Source organism: Nyctereutes procyonoides, unplaced genomic scaffold, assembly GCF_905146905.1.
Source record: "Nyctereutes procyonoides isolate TBG_1078 unplaced genomic scaffold, NYPRO_anot_genome, whole genome shotgun sequence".
Classification (NCBI taxonomy): Eukaryota; Metazoa; Chordata; class Mammalia; order Carnivora; family Canidae; genus Nyctereutes; species Nyctereutes procyonoides.
The window spans coordinates 36,640,766-36,650,580 of NW_026575024.1; positions in this window are offsets into that span (position 1 = coordinate 36,640,766).

The following is a 9,815-nucleotide window of genomic DNA, read 5'->3' on the forward strand; positions in this document are numbered from 1 at the left end:
ATTTGATGGTTTTCACATGGCACATGGGAAGAAGGGAACTTGATCTGTGAACCCAGAAGATCATGAATCTGATATGTGGAAAGACAATTTGACCCTGCAAATTGCTTTGGTCTCTGATATGTAATTCTAAAATTAAATAAATTAATATGTGCTGACATTTCCCTAACCTAATCTTAAGGCATCACAGTTTGATTAATCTAACGAGGAGTCCTAAATTGAGCACTTCATTGTGTAACTAATGATACTCTAGTCCAAGATCACAAAATCAGGTAATGATTCAAATCCACTAGTTATTGGTTGAAGTGCACATAGTAGGCAAGGGGATTGAATTTATTTCTTTTAGCAATGGAACATTTTGTAGGAATATTACCAATTGAATATTCCAGGAGTAGAAAACATGGACAGTTCATGCAGGATTTTAATTTATAAGGTAAAAATACCAGCTTTGCAAATCAGAAGGTCTTTGGGTTATAGAAAAATGCTAGTGCCTAATAACCAAGGAGACAATGGGGTTAAAAGAGCATATTTTTGAAAAAAATATTTTTAAGAGTATTATCACATAAGATACAGAACTAGTTCTAGAATTAAGTTGTTAAAATGTTCCCATTAAGCATCCTTCTTCCCTCAAACCACCCTCCCTTTGTTTTCCCTTCTTCTCCAATTAAAAATAAAGACAATTTTCATAGGCTAACTGCCCCTCTCTCCCAAAATACCTATAAACAAACTGTTTAGGTCATACTTCATTTTTAAAAATTAATTTTTATTTTTGCTATCCTTTTTGGTATTCTTATTTTTAGTTAATATGAGAATAAATCTTTAAGGGTAACATTTCATTCTCCTTATATGTTTTATTCAAGACAATTCACAGTGACTAAGAAATTATGAGTCATGTTTTATCCTAATGAAAATACAGTTGCTGAGAAGATACCTCAATCATCAAAAAAGATCAAAATCTGTTTGAATTATACTTTTACACATTTGTAATGAAAAAATTTACAAAAAGACTCACAAAAGCCCTTTGGCATATCTGTGGTTGCTCACAGTAGAGCTGAATGTGAAATTAAATTTAAGTTGGGGACAGTCCAAAGGTTTAGCAAGAGCACATTCAATTCACTGCTGAAAAATATATGCTCTTAGGTGTTGACTACTGTCATATTGCTCAAAAATTGAAAAAAATTAAATACTTCATTAATTTAAATCACATAAATGTAAGAAAATCATACAATAAGTAAAGATCCTGTTAAGATTGATTTGTTGTGTTTCTTAACCCTGGTAAATTACTCAAGGGCTAGATACTATCAAAAATAATAAAGACCCTTCTTTTATCAATTCTTCTTTCTCTTTATGATTTTGCCTGATTAATTTTTAAAAATCAAATGTGTTTAACCAACTCAGATGTGTACAGAAATTTTGTTCCCCTAATAACTTTCAGATATTAAAAGAAAAAATTGATCAATTCTGGTACCAGTTAGAATAAACAAGTGATATTCTACTCTGTTTATTATAGGAATGGTTCAACAGAGCAAATATACCCAAATATGAAAACAATGAAAGGCTTTTTAATTTATAGGTTCTTGCTAAATCCAGTCTTACCTTTTCTGATATACTGGCAGCTTCTTCTTTTATAACATCTCCCCTCATGTTTAACTACTCTAGAAATTTTTTCCCAAAGGTAGACTTGTGGCTTGGGGTGAAGTGAACTGACTAGCCAGGGCTTGGCTGAACAGTGATGCCAACTCAAATAGATAAAACTCATGAATTTTCCCCCAATCCAGAGGGCCTTGTCTAGTGTGAATGGAATGCAGAGGTTATTAATGGTGTACTTTGAAGCCTATTGCCTTGAGGGTACTGATTCAAACCTCACCTCTACAAGGTAAGTCTTGGAAAAAATGTTGCAGACTGAGAGCTGTGCAGTCAATTATGTGAAATAAGTTGATGGTTTGAGTCAAGAGCTCAGTTGACCAGGGTCCAACTCACAAAAACCACCAATACAATTTAAACCCTTGTTGGTAGTCTCTTCAAGAGAGTGACTTAATGCCAAGTGACTGAGTGCTCATATTCTACTCTAATATTTCTTGTGGGGTTCACATAAGAAAACTTGCTTCTTGGCTGACTTTTAGTTCCCCATTCAGAAGAAATGAAATTGCTCACTTCCAGGTGAGAAGAGCTAAGACGTTTTATAAAGCAACTCCTTGGCCTGTAGAGATTTGTATTGGTAGACTTTAGACAGAGCTCAGTTTTACACAACTATATAATACTTTGGTTTTTATAGATCATTAGATATTGGGGTGGGTGGAGCAAACAAAACTGCAGGTTCCTAGATAAGCAGAAATCTAGTATTGAAGCAACAATGAGAAAGAATTAATTTCTCTTTAAGAAGGTCATTTTGGAAGGATGTTTGAAATGAAAAGAATGAAATCAGCATTTAATAGTCACAAGCCTATAAGGGAGTTATTATTTTATTTTATAGAGAAAGAGTATAATTACATTTGACTAATATCACATAAAATACAGAACTAGTTCTAGAATTAAATTAAAAATGCTCTTATTATGATTCTTTCTTCAAACCACCCTCTTTTCCTTTATTCCTTCCTCCTCAGTTAAAAATAAAGACAATTTTCATAGGTTACCCCCCCAAAAAAAACCTCACACTGTAAACAATTAAACCATTTTAGTTCATAGTTCATTTGGCCAAGACTTTATTGGGTACCAGCCCAAGGCATTCTGCCAAAAACATGAGGCTGTACCTGGCCTGACACTTGCCACCAGAAGCTTTCAATCATATCCTGAGATCAAATCACATTTTATCCCCAGAAGTAGAAGAAAGTCAAACTTAAACTGCTATAATGGGCCAAAGCAAATTTTAGTTTTCTACAATCTGAAAAATTCTCTTTCCTCCTGGGGCCTGTCTCTGTGAAGGTAGATGGGTCATTTGAGGCCTCAGGCTTACTGGGTGTGAGTAGGATATCAGCAACACTGAAATACCACCTGCTCTAGGCTGGAATGAGGATGACTTACACAGCATGGGTACATGAGAGTCAAGACAGGCATGGAGTGGTAACTGCTTGGCCTAAAGCCTTCATAGCTTTAAAAAGCTTTTTTTTTAAAAAAAAAAAATCAGATGATAGCATTACAGACACACACACACACACACACACACACACACACAACCTTTTGGTTTGTCTACCTGTCATCTTACCCTAATTCATTCTAAATTCCCAGTATCTTTCTGTAGCCACTTTTGTAGGAACAATGTGTATATTTCCTTCTTCATTGTACATAGTCCCATTTTCCTCAGGGAGTGTAACATATCTATTATTAATAATATAGTAAGCAGATCCTAATGGGTTAATGCACACCTCTTTCACATATTGTCTTCTTCTCCTTCAGATGATTGCCTTAATCCAGGAGCATAATTCAAATGATATCAGCAAAATAAGGAATCATTTAAAGAATAACAAGAAGGGTGTGTATCAGTCAGAGTCCTGATGGGAAACAGAAGGCATACTTGAATGATTTGATTTGAGGAAGGTTTATACAAAGGGGCTATTTATAAAGGTGTAGGTGGGGTGAAGGATAACCATAAGGCGTAGGGAAGTAACCTGGGTTAGAAATCTGTTACTATTGAGGGATGAAGAGAAATCCATGTTGTTACCATTACAAGGAGTGGGCCATTTACCGGAAGCTGCCTTGACAGGATCAGTTGCCTTCAGCTGCTCAAGATGACCTGGCAGACAGGGAGACAGGAGACTCAGCAACTCCCTTCACATTTTTTCTTTCACCAATTTCCTCCTCAGGCTCCTCATGGGTGAATTCAACTGGAAACTACTGGATTAGGGACTACGCCTAGTACAGAGTGGAGAAGACAGAATGTGGATCTGGAGGGGCATATGGAAGATAGCTAGCACTTGAGCATTTGCCAGGAAGTAGGAATTTTGACAGAATCATTTAAGTAATGTGGTGTAAGTTTCCTGCCTATTTATTTATTCTATCCTGGAGTCTGACTCCAATGTCCCATACTTTGCAAAGTGAAGTTATGACTATAAAACTTTACAACATCTTCTAAGGACATATAGTTCTTAGTTCACAGAAAGCTCTTTGACAGTTCGTGACTTACCTGAGTCTCCTTTTTCTCTCTTTTTGCTTTTCCTCATTCCCCACTGCTCTTTGAAGAATTGGCCAAATAAAGTAAAAAGGGACATCAAATTATTTTTCTAATGTAGCCAGTCATTAAAAACCTTAGAAAAAACTCTGGTGGAAAGAGACATACAAAAAAGGGAGGGGGAGTTTGTATATAGTTGAAAATTAACCAATTAATTTAGTTTGTCTATATAACCACTGTTTACTGAACATCTACTATTTGCAAGACACTGCATGGTGTTATATTACATGTAAAGAATTGGTTACCAGTGTCCCTGACTTTAAGAACTTATAGTTTGATTATGTGAAGATGTAGAGGATAGGCAAGTGAAGATGTAATTCAAAGAAGTGAAGTAATTGTTGTACAGTTTTATATGCAAAGAGTGAATGAAAATGCTAGAGGGTAAGCAGAAGGGGATCTGAGATACCATTCTACCACACTGAGTCCAAGTCCAGGGAAGTTTCTAGAAGAAAGGGATATCTGAAGTGAATTTCTAAGGATAAATAGAATTAATTAGTGAAGGAACATAAGAACATTAAAAGAAGCAAAACCACTAGATGTGACAGGGAAGAAGTGTGAAATAGATTCAAAATTTAAAGACAGGTGGGGTTAGAATGAAGGTTGCAAAGAACCGGATGAGAGTATGGGAAAGATCAGACTAGGGAGGCAGGTAAGAATCAATGTATTGAGTCTTCTATATCATGCCAAAGAGCTTGGTTTTTATGATGATATCAATAAGAAGCCCCTAAAAGGATCAATAGAGGAAGTGATATACGCAGATTTCCATATTAATAATTCACTCTGTCAGCTATGGAGAGACTAACCGGAATTTAGCAGAGGTGAGGAGGACCTGAATTGAGAAGCTGTAGCAAGAAAGATAGGGTTGAAGGGAGAGTCAAGAGATTTTTGTACAGTTATAAGCAGTTGGGACTGCTGACTGTCAGAAAATTTGGGTGATTCTGCCCTATTTTCATGGAATGCAACAAACAGGTCTCTTGTGGTGCCATTCACTGAGGTGTGGGAGACAGAAAGTGGGACAGGGGTACCAAAGAGACAGGAGGTCAGTTTCAGATATTTAAGTCTGGGATGTCATTAGGACCAGGTGGAGGTGTAAAGTGATTAGACAGCTGTGGGGGTCTGCAGATGAGATTGAGGCTATAGATTGCATGGCGGACTTCATTTTTCATTGCAATGCTTGAATGGCTGAAAGTTAATGGTATCATAAACCTGAAGTACATAATGCATCTTTTGGTGGTGGCAGGATCCAAGCCAAGTTATAGTGTCCCGTATTATAATTCTCTTTCATAAGAAAGAGTTGCATTTATAAGAAGTGTGGATGAAGGGCCAAGGAATGTGGTAGAGAAAAATGCAAGTTGAGGCTTCTTGGCAATTGAGATCAGGAACGGAAATGAAAGTCTAGAATATAATCTTATCTTAAAATTTTAGAAATTCAGTGAGTGTTCTAATGAAATATATACAAATATAATGAATAATTGTGTTTCTTTTGGATAGATAAGGAAATATTAGCCATCATAGACCAAGTATTGAATATAAGTCAGCACAAATGAGCAGTTGTTACCACAGAGAGCATAACAAGGCAGAGAGTAAATTTTGAAATATGTATGTAAGTCATGGTTAAAGGCCACATTTAAGTACTAGGTAAAGTTCAGAGAACTTGATGAGCATCCAAATGTGAAGTGAGCTGTTTTAGAACATACCGAATGCTGTAATATATCAAAGGTAATATTGGAGGTTGAGTTTTGTGTATCATATGATATCAGTTAACATATCCTGCTGATTATAGTCACCTACTTATTAGCCTGCCTGTGAAATAAACTAGTTTTAGAAGCTTTGCCATTGAAACAGACCAAATTTTACAGGTTAAAGCTATGTCTCTTCCCATATATTTCTGCCATACATTTTAATTCTAGGTATATTGGATTATGAACTTGACTTATTTTAATTGCTTATTTTGAGTTAATGGGTGATCAACTTGGTACATTAACGGCTTGGCTTACATTAATAATTAAGGATGTATTGGGTATAAATAAGCTAACAGAAATTCTTTCTAAAGAAAGTGAGTTGCTTTTATTTTGCAAATATTCTTTATATTAACCAAATAGATCAGGCAGGCTTTAAGATCCCATTGTAATCTATCGCATAAAATGTCTATTATTATTTTGAAAGGCTTTAAAATGCATGTTACTGGGGTGCATGGGTGGTTCAGTAGGTTAATCATCTGACTCTTAGTTTTGGCTAGCGTCGTGATCTCATGGTCTTGAGATTAAGCCCTTCATTCTGCACTTAGTGTAGAGTCTGCTTGCAGTTCTCTCCTTCTCCCTCTCCTCCTTCCCCTGCTCGCATGTGTGTGCATACATGTGCTTTCTCTATCAAATAAATTAATTAAATAAAGTAAATTTTTAAGATACATGTTATTAACCCAAGAGGCTCTAGAAACTGGGTGCCACTGAAATACTTTATACTGTTTCACCAAAATCTTCATATAGCAAAAATGTAATTTGCTTTCAGCTAAATGCTAGAAGTTTGTAGGCATGCTAACTTTACCAATTCTTTACCAGCACTACTGTAGGGATTAGAGTGGGGGAAACTCTTCAATACTCTTAGTACTAACTGAACAAAGCATGATGGGAATTTCCTTTCTCAAGTTGTATCATATCTTTTCATGGGTAACTCTATGACTAGGGCTGTCCATACATGCAAACTAGTTTCAAGAATTATTAGTTATAAAAGGGAAAGAAAAGATTACTTTCACCTTCCAATATTAAATTGTTTTATGAAATTTAAACCAATCATTTGGGTAGTACACAACATAAGCCTAATAAGCATAATACCTAAAAAAATATATATGTTGCACATTCAATTGTTTCCAAGAAATATATATATCCACATGTCTTCATTCTGTTGAAACTATGTTCCAATTATCAAATTTTGCCAGGCCAAGATTTTAAAATCCATGTGTTACACAGAAATTTCCATTATGTTGATATTTCTATATTCTGTTGATTTTAAACAGTTATTCATTGAAAATGAATGATGTATTTAGCATTGTATACCACAGCTCTAAGCTTGGCTAGCATATGTAAGTGCTGTGGTGATAATGAGTTTAGAGCTAAGAGAATAGAGAGTTATGAACAAATTTTTTTATTTTTTATTTTTTTATTTTTTGAACAATTTTTTTAAAAGATAACACCTCAGTATAGAAGAAAGATGGCATAAAAGATCATGCAAGTACATGATAAAATATAACAATCATTTTTTTCTTTCCAAGCCTTACCTAATTTCTGGCTGTTAAAAATTTAGATATATTAGTCTCTTGAACCTCCATTCAGAAGATCTCTAACACTTATACCGTAAGGGTATTGCTTATTTCTTAACACTTCTCTGTTTTAAAGTGCCATCAATATAATTGTATGAAAATTACTGACCTTGAGTGTCTTTGTTTTCTGAACATGACTGATAGCTGATTTATATACTTCTATATAAGCTTCCAAGTATACAGTTTGTGTACCTGCTTGTGACTTTGCAGGGATTGGCTCTTCTCTTTCCCTATTCTTTCCTCTTCCAAAATTTACTTTGCTCTCTCTTTCAACCTCTCTTTTCCCCTCCCTCTGTCCTTCTCCCCTTTTCTCTCCCTCCTTCTCTTCCTGTCTCCCTCTTCTCCTTTTCTCCCTTTCTCTTTCTTTCTTGGTTATTATTATCTTTTTTGGCTAGGGTTGTTCCAGATCCTTACCCATGCTTAGGAACAAAACAGATAATGTCCCACTGGAAATGAGCACAGGAAAAATATATACTACTTGATTGGTATATATTAAATAATGCCAGTTTCTTACTCCTACGGTCTCCTGAATGTAATGCTTATAGCTAATAATTCTAGATTGAGGAATGATGAGATGGGCCAATGTATACACAGGTGGCTGTGACTCCCGTCCTGTGTTCCCTCAGTTGGCTCTCCCAGGATTTGGGCATCTCAGGAAATGCTTGGCTGGTTCATCTAGAGTAACCAATTCAGGTCCAGTCAGGCATCTATTATGCAGTACAAGTGGGGATGAAGAGCTACCTAGTTGGGTAACTCCCTCAAGGCAACCTCATGAAGATAAACAACATTCAAGAACATTAAGAGGTAACATTCCTATAGCATGGTATAATTGGCAAAACACTTTTATTTTGGTGATCTTTATCATGGTATTTTGAGATTATTATTACCTTTTCCATTTCATAGATGAGCAAGAATGAGTTTCTGAGATATTGGGCAACTTTATCAAGGTTATTCACCTGTATAAGCTTCAGCCACTCATCCGTCATGCCGGAATATTGTCCATGGAATCTTTAGGAAGTAAAAATTTGTTCCCAGGTGATAAAATGTTTTTATCAGAATGAAGATTAAAGAATATCCAGCAAAAGTAAAACAAAGCAACCTTAGCATCTGTCTGGAATATCACTAGACTGTGGTAAAAGGAAAGCAACCAGCCAAAAGTTGTCTTATTCACAGGCAATCTAATCCAAGAAGGCATCATTGCTCCCCTACAAATCTCCCAGGGGGAAGGGGCAATTGTTTGTTAAATTTTGGTGGAGAGAGGAGAGCACTTAAATTGCTTTTTCATTCCACATACATTCTATGTATAGAATCCTTTAGTGTAATGTTAGGCAAATGCTGGAACCTGCAGTAATACTTTTAATATCTTTAGTTTGCTCAATTAATTTCCTTTCTATGTATGTTCACATGACATCAAAAATATCCAAGTGGAAAAGGAAAAATTAAACCAGAAATCTAGATATTCATAAACATGCAGATGTTTGGAATGATATACACCTGTGTTGAGCAGGTTTGCCTGCAGATGATGCCTGAAGTCTGTGTTACCACCTGCGGTCCAATTTCAAGTTACAGAATCAGTTGCTTTTCAAATACTTTCAAATATTAACTTTATCATAGATCAGTTTCTATATCAGTATTCTTCATGCAGTAAATAATTTAATTTGAATGAATATATACATGTACATAGTTTTTCCCATGGGACTTAATAGAGGGGTTTTGATTTAAATTGATAAAAATCCTAGTTTTAAATACTTTTGTGTTTCCTGAATTGGTCTTTGTAAGCACAATATTACTCATTATTGATATAGACAAAACATTTAATGAATGATAGACATTTTGCTCTCCATTTAAATACCTCATTAATACTTAACAAAACATCGTTGTTCTGTTTCACATAGAAACTGCAAGTTTATTTTGTTTGAAAAATGGGGAAATAAACTCCTATTTCGGCCTTCTCTTTGTTGTTCTAGCTGTGTGTCATTGACACTGGCGTGACTTGTCATGGGAAGGTGTAATGAGGCAAGACTGGGATTGTAACAATTATTAACCTGCAAGTATGCTATGGCAAAGTAAACGTAAGCTAGAGTGACACTTCTAAGTATCTCAGGAAATAGTGTTCTCATTTGAATCACTCATTTTATTAATTTGATTTAACAAATACGGGAGAAATCAATAACTTTTATATATAAAGAGGGACCAAATATTATTAATTGGGCATTTCACATGGGCTGATATATTGGATTTCCACCCCCCCCCCCCATCTCTTTAGTGGTAATTTATTTAGCTGGGAAAGCTTGGGTTCTGTACAGCATCTGGTTTTCAGTGATATCCTGCTGGTCT